General features: G+C 35.4%; 1 long non-coding RNA gene across 4 annotated transcripts; it reads left to right on the forward strand.

Annotated features, from left to right (window-relative positions):
* The first annotated feature begins 357 nt into the window (after positions 1-357).
* Positions 358-11,046, forward strand: LOC137724512 (uncharacterized). 4 transcript variants are annotated; one of them, XR_011067425.1, is made up of 13 exons: positions 358-485; positions 664-739; positions 840-905; positions 2,117-2,160; positions 3,561-3,622; positions 4,413-4,474; positions 4,620-4,734; positions 4,855-4,925; positions 5,662-5,715; positions 6,214-6,276; positions 8,038-8,114; positions 8,595-9,139; positions 10,919-11,046. It is a non-coding gene; the product is annotated as an uncharacterized lncRNA (long non-coding RNA). The 4 variants fall into 4 exon arrangements; XR_011067424.1 differs by lacking the exons at positions 358-485; positions 664-739; positions 840-905; ... (1 more) ...; positions 8,595-9,139; positions 10,919-11,046 and adding an exon at positions 2,941-3,403 and having other exon boundaries at positions 3,561-3,670; positions 8,038-8,415; XR_011067423.1 differs by lacking the exons at positions 358-485; positions 664-739; positions 840-905; ... (1 more) ...; positions 8,595-9,139; positions 10,919-11,046 and adding an exon at positions 2,941-3,403 and having other exon boundaries at positions 8,038-8,415.
* The last annotated feature ends 1,044 nt before the right edge of the window (positions 11,047-12,090 follow it).

Here is a 12,090-nt window from a genome sequence, read left to right on the forward strand (position 1 = left end):
TGAAGATCTTAAATTCATAAGTTATAAACTCAATAAGCTAGTTAAAATAAACATCTATCACGACATAGAACGGAAATTAAGTTGTTTTGTTTCTGAACATTATTTTAGCAATCAAACGGAGGAAATCTGTGTCATACTAAACAAGCAGTGGTTGTTAAATTTAGTTCTTTAAATTTAGGGTAAATATCAGTTTATTGCCCTTAAATTTCATGATTTTCAACATTTGGTACATTAAATTTTTTTCGTTCTAGAGCCATACTTAAAGGCTTAATTTTAAAACAATATTTTAATCAAACTGATAACTCTACCGTTAAGTGATGACGTGGGCTACGTGCACAATGACCTTAAAACTTAAGGGTTGGTTTGATCTGGGTTTTCAAGTAAGTACCGCAGGGAAGTGTTGGCTGCTGCTGCTCCGCTCCCTCAACGCTCATTTTTTACACATCGCATCGTCGATCCGATCCCGGCTCCAATCCGCCAAACAGGTTCGTCCCCCTTCCCAAATCCCTAATGTGTATTGTTTATTTCTGTCCGAATTTTGATCTGATTTTTTTCCATATTTCCAGTAAATCATTTGTTATTCCTCCTCATCTCTCTCAGTGCTTTCACCGAAATTTTCAGTTCTTAGTTCGTATTTTGTTTCTGATTTTTGTTTGCGTTCAGTGTGATTTTGTGTGAAAGAATCAAAGATGTTGGAATTTAAAGGCAAAAAGTGGGAGCTGGAAGCTCATCAGCTATGGTACACCCTCTACTTCTGCAATTTATGAACTTTCATTATATAAAACACTTGATTAATTTATTATTATGTGATTTACTGCCTAATCTTTGTGTTGGTTCAGATTTTGGGGCGGAGGATCCGCCCCGCCACGTCGGCAATGAGGGGTTTCGCATCTTCGGCGAAAGAGGTAATCTGACGCCTACCATCATCTAAACTTTGGCATTTATAATCCATGCGATTGCTTAACAAAAAATTTGTGGTTTTTATTTTTTTAGAAGATTAATTTTTGTATAAAATATAAATCTTATAAACATTCTACCCATTGTTTAGTTTAACGAATTTTGTAGTGTTAGTTCTGCACCATTCCAGTTTGCCTTTGATTGGATAAATAATAGCATTGTTTAGCTAATTTGCAAATTTCCTCATATTCCTAAGTTAGCATTTTTGGTCAAAAATTTTAGATTTTACAGATTTTTTCAGTTCAGGATGATAAAAATTTAGGGCATTGATTTGTTGATGTGATTTCCACACTCTGAATTCAAATAGAAATGCAAGGATATATTAGATGTGTGAGTAAATTTTCAGTCGTCATATATTTGTTTAACCCTTAACGATATGTGAATTATTGATTGATAATTTGATAATATGTATGCTATTACTGATTAAGAAAAATTAGTTCGTTAATTTGTTGGGCTTGGTTGTTTTGGCATGTTATAAAGCTCCTCTTTATAGTTAGGTTGAGGATCATGTTAATAGATTTTTTTTTTTTTAATGGTTGGTTTAGATTGGGCGATTCCGGAGGCCCTGCCATTGACGTTAGTCTGAAGCGATTCCTATCTTATTGACTTATTGCATGTCAAAATCTGCTTCAAATTTGTGATTTAATATAATTGGGCTTTAGAAAAAAATTCATGCTTTTGTCTAATCCAATTGAGTGATTAGAAAAATTTTCATCAAATTTCTGGGTTCCTGGCGTGTTATGAATCTTTATGTTGAGAGAGCTTGGTTGCTTTAATTGCTAATGAAATTAGCTTCTAACCGTTCATAATTTGCTTTTTTATTTTCGTTCTATATTTTCTTTGAGTTCAGATATATTTGTTTTTTTTTTTTTTTTTTTTTTTTATATATTGCCGATGCCAAAATATCATATTTAGAAGGACAAAGATAGCAAGTTTCTAAATCAAATTTTTATCCTGGTTACTATCAATAAAAGGCACATGAAATATGGTATTGATTTTAGAGCCCTTGATTTCTCAGATTGTCTTCATATATCGAATGTCATCTGAATTTAGTTGTAGTTAGTTTGTCAAAATTTGTTGTTGTTTAGCTTTTTCAAATGGCAGCCTTAGTATTTGCCCAGTATTTTTTGTGAATTCTAAACTTTGCTTATAATTGTAGGTACCTAAAAGCTGCCATTTGGATTTGTTCCCCAGATGATAATGGTTGTTATTTTGCTTTGTTCAAGGGTTGGTTGGTTGTTAAACTTTCTGCTGTAGAAGAGTTAATTTCTGGTAGGCAGATGATTATAGTGTTGTTCCTATTATGCATAAGGTTGTGGTAATAATATTGTGAGATTTTATGTCTGCATAAATCCAATAGTGGTTTTGACAATTAGAAAGTAATCTCTCAACTTCTTTGTGATTATAGTTGCTTTGATACTGTCATAGGGGCTTTTATCATACTTACAAATTGATTGTGATATGTCCATTCCTAGGTTTTAAATTTTTGTCAAACCCAGAAGTTACCTTGCTGGGTATATTTAAAAAGTAGTTTAATTAATCAATATTACTATGGTAGTTTTCAAGTATATGTTAATTGGAATTATTCCTTTTGGTTTTATTTTTAAAACTACATATCTGTGGTAAGGAGGGATACTATTTGAAGTTTTGAATTTCCAGTAAATTTGATCATCAGGTGCTTAAAAATTTGAATTTTTAAAATGGTTCCACAAAAATTTGCAAAGCGGATGTAATGTTGCTTGCAGCGGTAGATTGTTCAGGGTTTAGGGTTTATAGTTGAAAAAGATTACCAAAAAAAAACTAGGTAATGTGGACCCAAAGGTTGAACTTTTTTAGTATTTTTTTTTTGTAGATATAGCCTACAAATGTAGACCCAAAGTTGGACTTGGACATAATCATTACTTCCTATTACAATTATTAAAGTTAATTATCTTTTATATAGAAAGCCGGAGGCCGGTCCTCGACAAAAAAATTGGACGCAAATGCCTGTCGGCCAAAACAAATTCGAAACGGCTAAAAAGAATGCATAAAATTATCCAAGGGTAATTTGTCATAAAGCTATTTTTAAAGAACGACGTCGGTGGAAGGTTTCAGTTGCCATCCTCTTTTCTGCTTCTTTCTTTCCGTCTCTCTGCCCTAGTTTCTTTATCTCTCAAACCCTAATTTTTCTGTCTTTCTGATCTCGTCTCTCTACTCGCGCCGATCAGTCGAACACCGTCCAGGAATGCGTCTCCGAATTCATTAGCTTCGTCACCAGCGAGGAATTTTCACCTCTCTCTCTCTATCTCTCGTTCTCTGTCTACTGTTAGTCAAATTTGTTTAGATCTTTTCATCGGGGGTTACAAACGGCAACGCTCTCTTGCTGAAGAATAGCGAATTTGGTCTCGGTTTGAAGAAAATTTGAAGCCCATAAAAGATTGCATCTCCTGCTGTCGATTTGATTTGGGTAATTGTCTGCTTTGAATGTAATGTGCTTGGGAGTGTAAATTTGGATTTTAAATGGGTTTTTTGTTCAAATTTTTTGGTTGTGATTTTGGGAATTTTGTTTTGTAGCTTCGGATTATAGGTGATGATGGTTAATTTGGTTTTGTTTTCGATTTCAGGAGATTGGGTTTTTCGAGTTTGTGACTGTTTTTTGAAGCCTGCGAAGACCTGTGTGTTTAAGGTCAGTGATTTTGAAATTCCAAGGTTTTGATTCTACTTGCAGCCTGAGGTGTGATTTTAACCCAGATTAGTTAATATAATTTTTTTTTTTTTCTGATTATGTAACTGAAGTAGCTAAAGTTAAGAAAGAACAATTGTGGCTTAAAGTCTTCATATTTGAAAGTTGAATCTCAGCCTTTGAGAGGCTTTTTGAACGTGTGCTCACGTATGCAGGGGATATCAGTATTTATTTGCTTGTTGGTTCTTAATTTTTGTGTTTCGTTTTGGATTTGTTAATATATCATTTTGTGCATCTCAGTCTGTGAATCGATGTTTTAGATTGGATTTTTGTGGTTTTGAATTTGTGTGCCTGAGAAGAGTTATCCAAAGGTTTGATTGAACATTTTTCCTCTTTCTGTTGCAATTTTGCTGTCGTTGTGGCCCTTCGTGAGACTTTGATTTGTCTTTTTTATTTTTATTTTTTCGCTCTGTACAACTTTTGAAAAAGTGAAGTGTTCGTTTTCAATTTTGAGATTGAATTCAAGCAGATTTCCAAGTTTTTTTTATTAATCTTAAATCATATTAGTTAATTATAGTTAAATTAATTTTATTTATTTATTTATGTTATGTTGCTGAAATAGCTAAAGTTGAGAAAGAACAGTTGGAGCTTAGAGTCTTGCACTTGGGAGTGTAAATTTGGATTTATAAATGGGTTTTTTTGTTTAAATATTTGGGTTGTAATATTGGGGATTTTGTTTGTGGCTTCGAATTATGGGTGATGGTGGTTAATTTGGTTTTGTTTTTGGTTTCAGGAGATCCGGTTTTTCGGGTTTCTGACATTTCTTTGCAGCCTGCGAAGGCCTCTGTATTTAAGGTCAGCATTTTTAAAATTCTACGCTTTTTATTAGATTTGCAGCCTGACATGTAATTTTAAAGCTGAAATTTCCAAGCTTTTCGATTAATCTTAAATCAGATTAGTTAATTATATAAATTTTTTTTTTTTTCTTTCTATTATGTAGCTGAAATAGCTAAAGTTGAGAATGTTGGATCTGTTGCCTTAGGGAAGAAATTTTAAACCTACAAAAGCTTGGTTTTCAGGAAATCGCCAATCCTGCAGACACTTTGGGTTTCCAGGTGAGTTCTCCGACTTATTTGTTTCGGGTTTGAGTTCTCTTTTCTTTGTTCAAATTTTTGTTGACTTTAATTTTAAAAATCGAGGTTTTTTTTGTTCAATGATTTTGTCCATCTTATTAGCTTTCTCACCAGAGATCTCCGCCATCACTGCTCCACCAAACTCGCTGATAGCGTCCACTCTCTCAAACCAGGTACGACTTCTTTCACTTTCTTTTGTTTCCGGGAAAATTTAGGGCTCGAAAGTGTGTAGAATTTTAGAAGTAAAAAAAAATCTCAATCTTTGTGTCGTCCTGTACAACCATCTTATTCTACCATTGTAGCATAAAGTTGCACATATTATTTGGTTTGTAGATAGAATTATTTGTGTTTTTTAGTAGTACGGGAATTTGTAGTCAACATATCATTTTCTGCAAGACTGAAGATTAGTCTGTAATGGATATACAGATCTTTGAGAGGACACCCATCATTTACCACACTTATAGATTATAGTAAAATCAAGCTTAAATGAGATAGTTTTAGGAGGAATTTAGGTTTATTTGTGGCTGTGAAGTTTAATATTTAGTTAATTACATTTACAGGCGATGAGATAGTTTTTGCCTATTCTTCCACTTGGTTTTTGAACTGCACAGAATTATGGTTTTGTAAAATTGACAGTCAGCCCGTGCATTAAATGGACTGTTTATTATCTTTGAGTTAATTAGATTCAAGCAATTGAGGTTGACTAACTTTTTGATCATCAATTGTTGATGTGCTACTTATCTAATTGGGTACGTTGTATATATGCATGACCTGATGGTATTCCTTTAAATTACTTATATGCAAAAATTGTTTTCTGTGATGGTTCTAAATGATTTGTTAGATGCTATTTTGGCTTCAATTGTTTTTCTTTTTCTTCTACTGATCATTTCCTATGTGGTTGATTTATAGGCCTCTAGAATTTTGAATTGTGATTGGAAATTGCAGTCCACACATGGAGTATAGGTATAACCACTACTTATTTTTCTTATTACTTTTCCTTTAAATGTCTTTTGAGTCTGAGATTGAGTCTCTATAGATTGTAAATTTCAGACACATGCATACTTCAGTGCATACAAGAAAGCCAATGTTTTTCTTTTAGGTATAAAGAGCCAAATACGTTATAATATATATATATATATATATATGTATGTATGTGTGTATATATATATTTCTTCAATGAATGCTTTGCTGTTTTTACTTTTAATTGTTTAGTTTAATGGTTGTTTGGATCCTTAAAAATATTCTTCGTTCAAATGTCTTTTTGGATGGATAATTAAATCGATATAGATTATGTTACCTTTTGCTGTATCAGATTTGTGATTTTCTTACTGGCTTCGGCTCTTTCTTTTTTTTGGTTTGTTTTGTATATTTACATGGGTTTTGTCTGTTCATTTCTTTTTTTCTGGATATCGTTTAGATTGATATTGTGAATGTGTTGTTTGGTTCTGTTTTTTATTTCAGGAGGTGCGGCTTTTCGTATTTTTGGCCTTTTTTATCAGCTGTTGTAACATTTTTGTAATAGAGGTGAGTAATTTACATATTTTTTCAAGCCTTTCTCTAAGAAAGTAATAATTTTTTATGAAAGTTGTGAGACTTCACTTCTATATTATCTCATGGTTAAATGTGTTTGATGTTATTTTCTGAATATGTTAAATGGGTTAAGATGCATATTGTTGTTTACAGAGTAAAAAATAGTTAGCTGCTGTTTTTTGTGTTTTGGGGATTTTATCAGATTTGAAAGAAGACGGAGACGAAATTAATTTTGAACAATCTGTGTGTGGGGAATGCAACATATCGGATTTAGGTTATACTGTGCAAAGTTTTATTGTGTGTTGTTATCTGCTCTATACCATTTCTATGTAGGCTTCGAAAGTTATTCATGAGCTTTTATAAGCACTTTCCATATTTTAAGCTGTCATTTTGGGTTCTTTTCCATTAGGTCATTAGTTACTGAATGATGGAGAAAGGAGGACCATACCATTGATTTTGGGTTCTTTTTATAATTTTCTGATTTTGGGGTTTTGCAGGGAGCGCTGATGTACTGATTTTATGGGATTTTTTTTTGTCCTTGCAGGATTTTGGGTCTTTGAAATGGTTACGTGTTGTTTTTAACTTTTTGGTTCTCGTGTGTTTTGTTCTTCATTGCTTCGTGATTCTCATTTTTCAGTATTGGGTAATGGAAATTTGTAAAAATAGTCGTAGGTTTTTTTAGAAAGTTGGCATTTTTAGTTATATTTTATGTTTAATCCCAAATGTAAGACTGGAAAATAATTGAAATGATGGTTTATTAAAAACTCCTCTTAATTTTTATTTTCTTCTGGGATTTAAAAGCATCTTTTCTCGATTGGTTACAAGGGTTATGTTCTCTATAATTGGTTCACCATGTTTGATTAGTTTTAAGTTTTGTCCTGCTAAGTTTTGTCTTCTGTGTAATGAGATATTTCTTTTGGTCTTTCAGATTTCAGCATGGGAAAGCTCACTTATTTGTCTAATTAGATTGTGTATGCCTTCAGTTCTTTATCTAATTGTTCTGTTTGCGTTCGGTGTGATGATCAAAATTTTATATGTTTGGAATTATTCACTTAACACCAATTTGTTACATTCAGGTCTCCACCCCACGCTTCACAAGTTCAATAGAAGACGGTTTTGTAGATTGTGTCTGCAATTAGATTAGAGATCAACTGTTATTTTGTTATGATTTAAATTATATAAGTCGCGCGTAGAACGCCTCAATTACAAAAGGGTCTTCCGCACGCGTGTGAGTGCGTGTAGGGAGGCTAGTATTAACTAAAGTTGATTTGAATGTGATGATGATGGCAACCACTAAAAACAAAACAGCAATCTCCTTAATCTAGGAGAAAGAACCAAAAGGTGAGGAAGAAAAGAAATGAGGAAAGAGAGCTCTGCACGTGCAAATGTCAGTGTACATGTAAAGTAGAAATTTCTCTTTCGTGTTGTTGTTTATCTCTGTCTAGCTTTGGTATTTTGAGGGTCTCCGAGAATACAATAAACTGTGACTCGGGTCTCAAAGCTTTCTTGTTGTATGATATCATATAAGTAAATGCTAGAATGCTAAGTTTTAACCAAGACCATACTCACAAGCAAAATACAAATACAAAAGTCCATTTTAAAATGAAGGTTGTGATTTATCGAAAGATGTTTCGTAAACATAGGAATTATGGATATGTAGGCATATGTATTTTAGCATTATGTGATGAGTAGGTTTATTTTCTTTGGGTATTGCATGTCATGATCACCACAGTGATGTTTGATGTTCTTCTTCAGGTGCTTCTGGGGATGTTGGAGCTGGGAAATCAAGTTTGGTGTTGCGCTTTGTAAAAGAACAATTCGTTGAATTTCAGGTTTGGTCTATATCTTTCAAAGGATGCATTTTCTTTTTTATCCATACCTTTGCTTTTATAGTATGTTATTACAAGAATCAATTGCCACCCTTAGTTGGTGGTATTATCTTTACAACACATTCAAAGCAGCGAATAAAATCACCCTTGCTATTTTTTTCTGTCAATTGGACTACTAGAGTAGAACTGTAGAAATATTTGGTGAAAGCAATGAAGAAATCATTATGATTGATCTACAAAGAAGCTCTAATAAGTTACAAGAGAGTAGCAATGTAAATTGAACTACTTATTTTATGGATCAATTCACCTATCTCTTGCTTTTTCTTTCATTTGGAGATAATTGTGTAAATGTGTGGTTTTGTGAGCGTTATTCATGTGAAACGTGTGTTGTCTGAATTGCTACATTTAAGAATGCGATTGTATTTCTGTAGCATTTTCAGTTATTTTTTCTACAAATATTATTCATGGTTTGAAAACTCTTAGCAAAGCGCGGGCATTTCTGCTAGTGATATTGATTCTGGAAGCATGCCGAAACAAGGTCATTTGATCGCAATTCACAACAATTGCTCCGCCAATTAGGCTTCCACAACATCAATAACCCTTACATTGATATGTACTTCCATTGCACCAAGGATGCCATGTCGACCATGGAATTCCACAAAACTTTGATGAACCAAGTGCTTCCCTCGGCCTAGTCGCATAATCCTCTAACCACCCACAAACTCATCTGCAACTTTATAGACAGACACGGCGACGGTGGAAAACGCAACCAAGACGAAGCTTTCTTCACGGCGGCGGTGTGGCTCCACCAGAACCACTCGAAAACCCTTGCATACAATCTTGTGCCAATTTCCAGCTCCTTTGGACGTATCCTACACCTTCCCTGCATTCTCTCGCAGGTTTTATGGGGCAAAGCTCACTTGAAATTTACTGGGAGGACGAGGGAAGAGGCGGATTCAAACGGAATGGTGAAGGTCAAGGAAAAGGATGCCAAGTCGAAGGTAGGCGAATTGTTGTTGAGGAGGAAGGTGATCCACACGGCCAACGAGGCGGCTTAGAGATACAAGCGCGACGTTGATTATCGCTTCTTGCACAACTGTGTTTTGGATATTTTTGCCTAGTGCCTCAAGTTTGATATTGAAAAATTTCATCATCACAAGGACCATGACCATCATGATGATTATTGCTTGGAGATTACCCAAGCAGTTACCTTTTTGCCTACCATCGCTGATCATCATATGTTGTTCGAAAACATTGCAAGGAAGGTTTTCCGGTCAGAATCATGCCTCTGAGAAGGGGATGATAGTCTTTGTTGTATTGACCGACTGATGAAGGTGGTTTTGTCGCCCTTGAGAACAACTATGGCGCCAGAGGCCTGGGAACCTGGTGGGTTTATAGAGTGAAGTACAAGCGAGAGCAACTGGCTGTAGCTAATGAGGTTGATCCTGGCGTGCAGCGCTGCTTTTGCATGACATATTAAGCTATATCAAGTATTTTGAGCTTGACCAAGAGGCTGATGTTAAGTGGAAGAAAATGATGGAAGTCTACTCAAAGCAGGGGAAGCAGAAGAATTGGTTGGCTATGTGATGTCGACAACACCTTGTCGGTCGGTTTGGCTTTGGGACTTTTGTTGCTTCAATCGAGTGACGAGCCATGGAAGGGAAATGTGGTCACCTAAAGCAAAGACCCTCAGCTGCATTCGATACAAGGCGAGGATCTTAATTGGAGGGCCGAATATATGCAGACTTTGATCAAAAGCCAGGACTGGACGGTTGATTTTGGGAACGTGTTCGATGTGATTCTAGAAGGGGTAGTGAATGCGAATTTGAAGCTAGATAAGATGGTCAAGAAGGTGTTTGCCTTGACCACATACAAACACTTCTTGACAGGCAGCAACTTCAGCTTCTGGGGGGAGATTAAGATGTCTCCCTTTGTTCTTCTAGTTTATGCTACTACTTTCACTTCTCCAAAGCTCTCCTTTCTTTGAGTTCTGATGAGACTAAGAGAAAGTATATATAGGGGTATATGTGTTGCTAATAAGTGTGTGTGTGTGTGTGTGTGTGTGTGTGTACATGTAATTGATACTTTTGTAGAGAAGAGCAAAGTGAGTGACAAGAACTAAAAAAGTGGGATTGGAAAATAGTAGGCTTATAACGTTCAAATTCTAACAGTCACTTTGAGTGGAGGCAATAGAAACGAATAAAATGTGGGGCCTGGACTTGTTGCCTCAAGTGATCTGGCACTGGCACTTCCAAATGTAAAGAAAAAAGGCACAAAGACAACTAGATGAGCACCACAGCCTTAAACGGGTTGATCTTGCTTTGGAATTTTTGATTGATTCGAGGTTATTTTTCAACTGAGATTTGCTTTGGTGAGGATGAACTTCCCTACATTTTGGTTTTACCCAGCCCTACCGTTGAGACCACTCATGTGAGAAACAATTAATAATCAAAGATTTTCTTCAGGTGACATTGATCGACAAACAATTAATAATCATTCATGTAAAAGAGTTGGCTTATGCAAAAACCTTACCAAAGAGTTACATTAGGGTAAAAGAGGAGATTTACATTGCAACATACTAACACAAAATTGACATGAAAGTTTGACTCAAATATCTATAAAATTGTATGTTATTTTAGATATACATCATCATAGCCAAAACCTTAGAGGCAGAAAAGACCCAAGGACAAGTACAGAGGTGCACAAAAGGATAAAAGGCATGCATAAATCATTTCCCATTATTTATCACCTTCCTTTTCTAATAATGCCAACGAGCAGTGATTGAGTGATGTTTACAGAAGGCGCAGGGTGAATCCAAGGAGTGTTAGCACCACTTGCATTGCTGCCTTCCGACTGATAGTTGAGGCGAGCATTACTACCCTTGGATGCAGTTGATGGGGTACCATCATCCACCAAAAAGCTACCTGTTAACGATGTTCTTACATCTTTAAAATCATAATCTGTCAAATAGCTCGGCTTCAACATGACAGTGCCTATGTCAATCTCCAGAGAGCATTGCCACCACGCGTGACATAGATGGCCTTGTCATCGGTGATGCCTGCGTGCACATGAAAGCTCCTCTTATCAGTCTAGTCGCTTCAATTTCGTCAAACTCTGTCAATCTCGAATCCACCAACGCCAGAATTTGGTCGTTTTCATGTAGAGTCCATGTCTGAAAAACATTATGCCATGGTCCAAGGAAAGGGTGAATAAGTTTTGCACAACAATGCCAAAATAAAGCTTAGGGGAATGCAATTCCTACCCATTCAAGAAGATAAATCTTTTCTGGATCTAAGTTATTGTTAGAGTTTGGTCTCCTGCTGGGGATCTACAAAGGAACGACTCCAATACTAAACACACCAGCCTTATCTTTCAAATGTCCACGCATTGCATACTCGGGTGCCAAATAGCCTCTGCAATGCAAGATAATCAAATGGTTGTACAATGTTTCTTGAGATCATTAGTCGCATTGTTAACATGATGTGTATTAAAATTTCATGCAAGTATAAGTGTGTGTGGCTATAATATATGTAACCTATGGAAAAACAATGAAGGATGGCTTACATTATCCTTGCAACCTGGGTGCTGATGTGGGTTTTCTTGTCATCATAAAGCTTTGGCAATTCAAAATTTGATATTTTTGGGGGGGAGTTTTGCATCGAGCAAAATATTAATGGCTTTGACATCTTGATGTACAATCCTTGGCCTTGACTCCTCATGGAGGTAAACAAGTCTTCTTGCTGTTCCCAACAATATATTGAATCAAGTAGGCTAGCCAAGGTGCAAGTTACTTGTCTTTGAAATATTAGTGAACACATCCAATCAAAATCAAGGCTCAATTTATTGACCCAAAAAGGCCTTATTAAATTATCTGAATTCTCTGAACACATTCTTAAATTTTAGTGGTGGGATCTCCATCCAGTGGTGGTGGTTCATGAACATATCTATAAACATTGTGTATGAATAAGTAGGATATACA

The sequence above is a fragment of the Pyrus communis genome, chromosome 2 (genome assembly GCF_963583255.1).
Source record: "Pyrus communis chromosome 2, drPyrComm1.1, whole genome shotgun sequence".
Lineage (NCBI taxonomy): Eukaryota > Viridiplantae > Streptophyta > Magnoliopsida > Rosales > Rosaceae > Pyrus > Pyrus communis.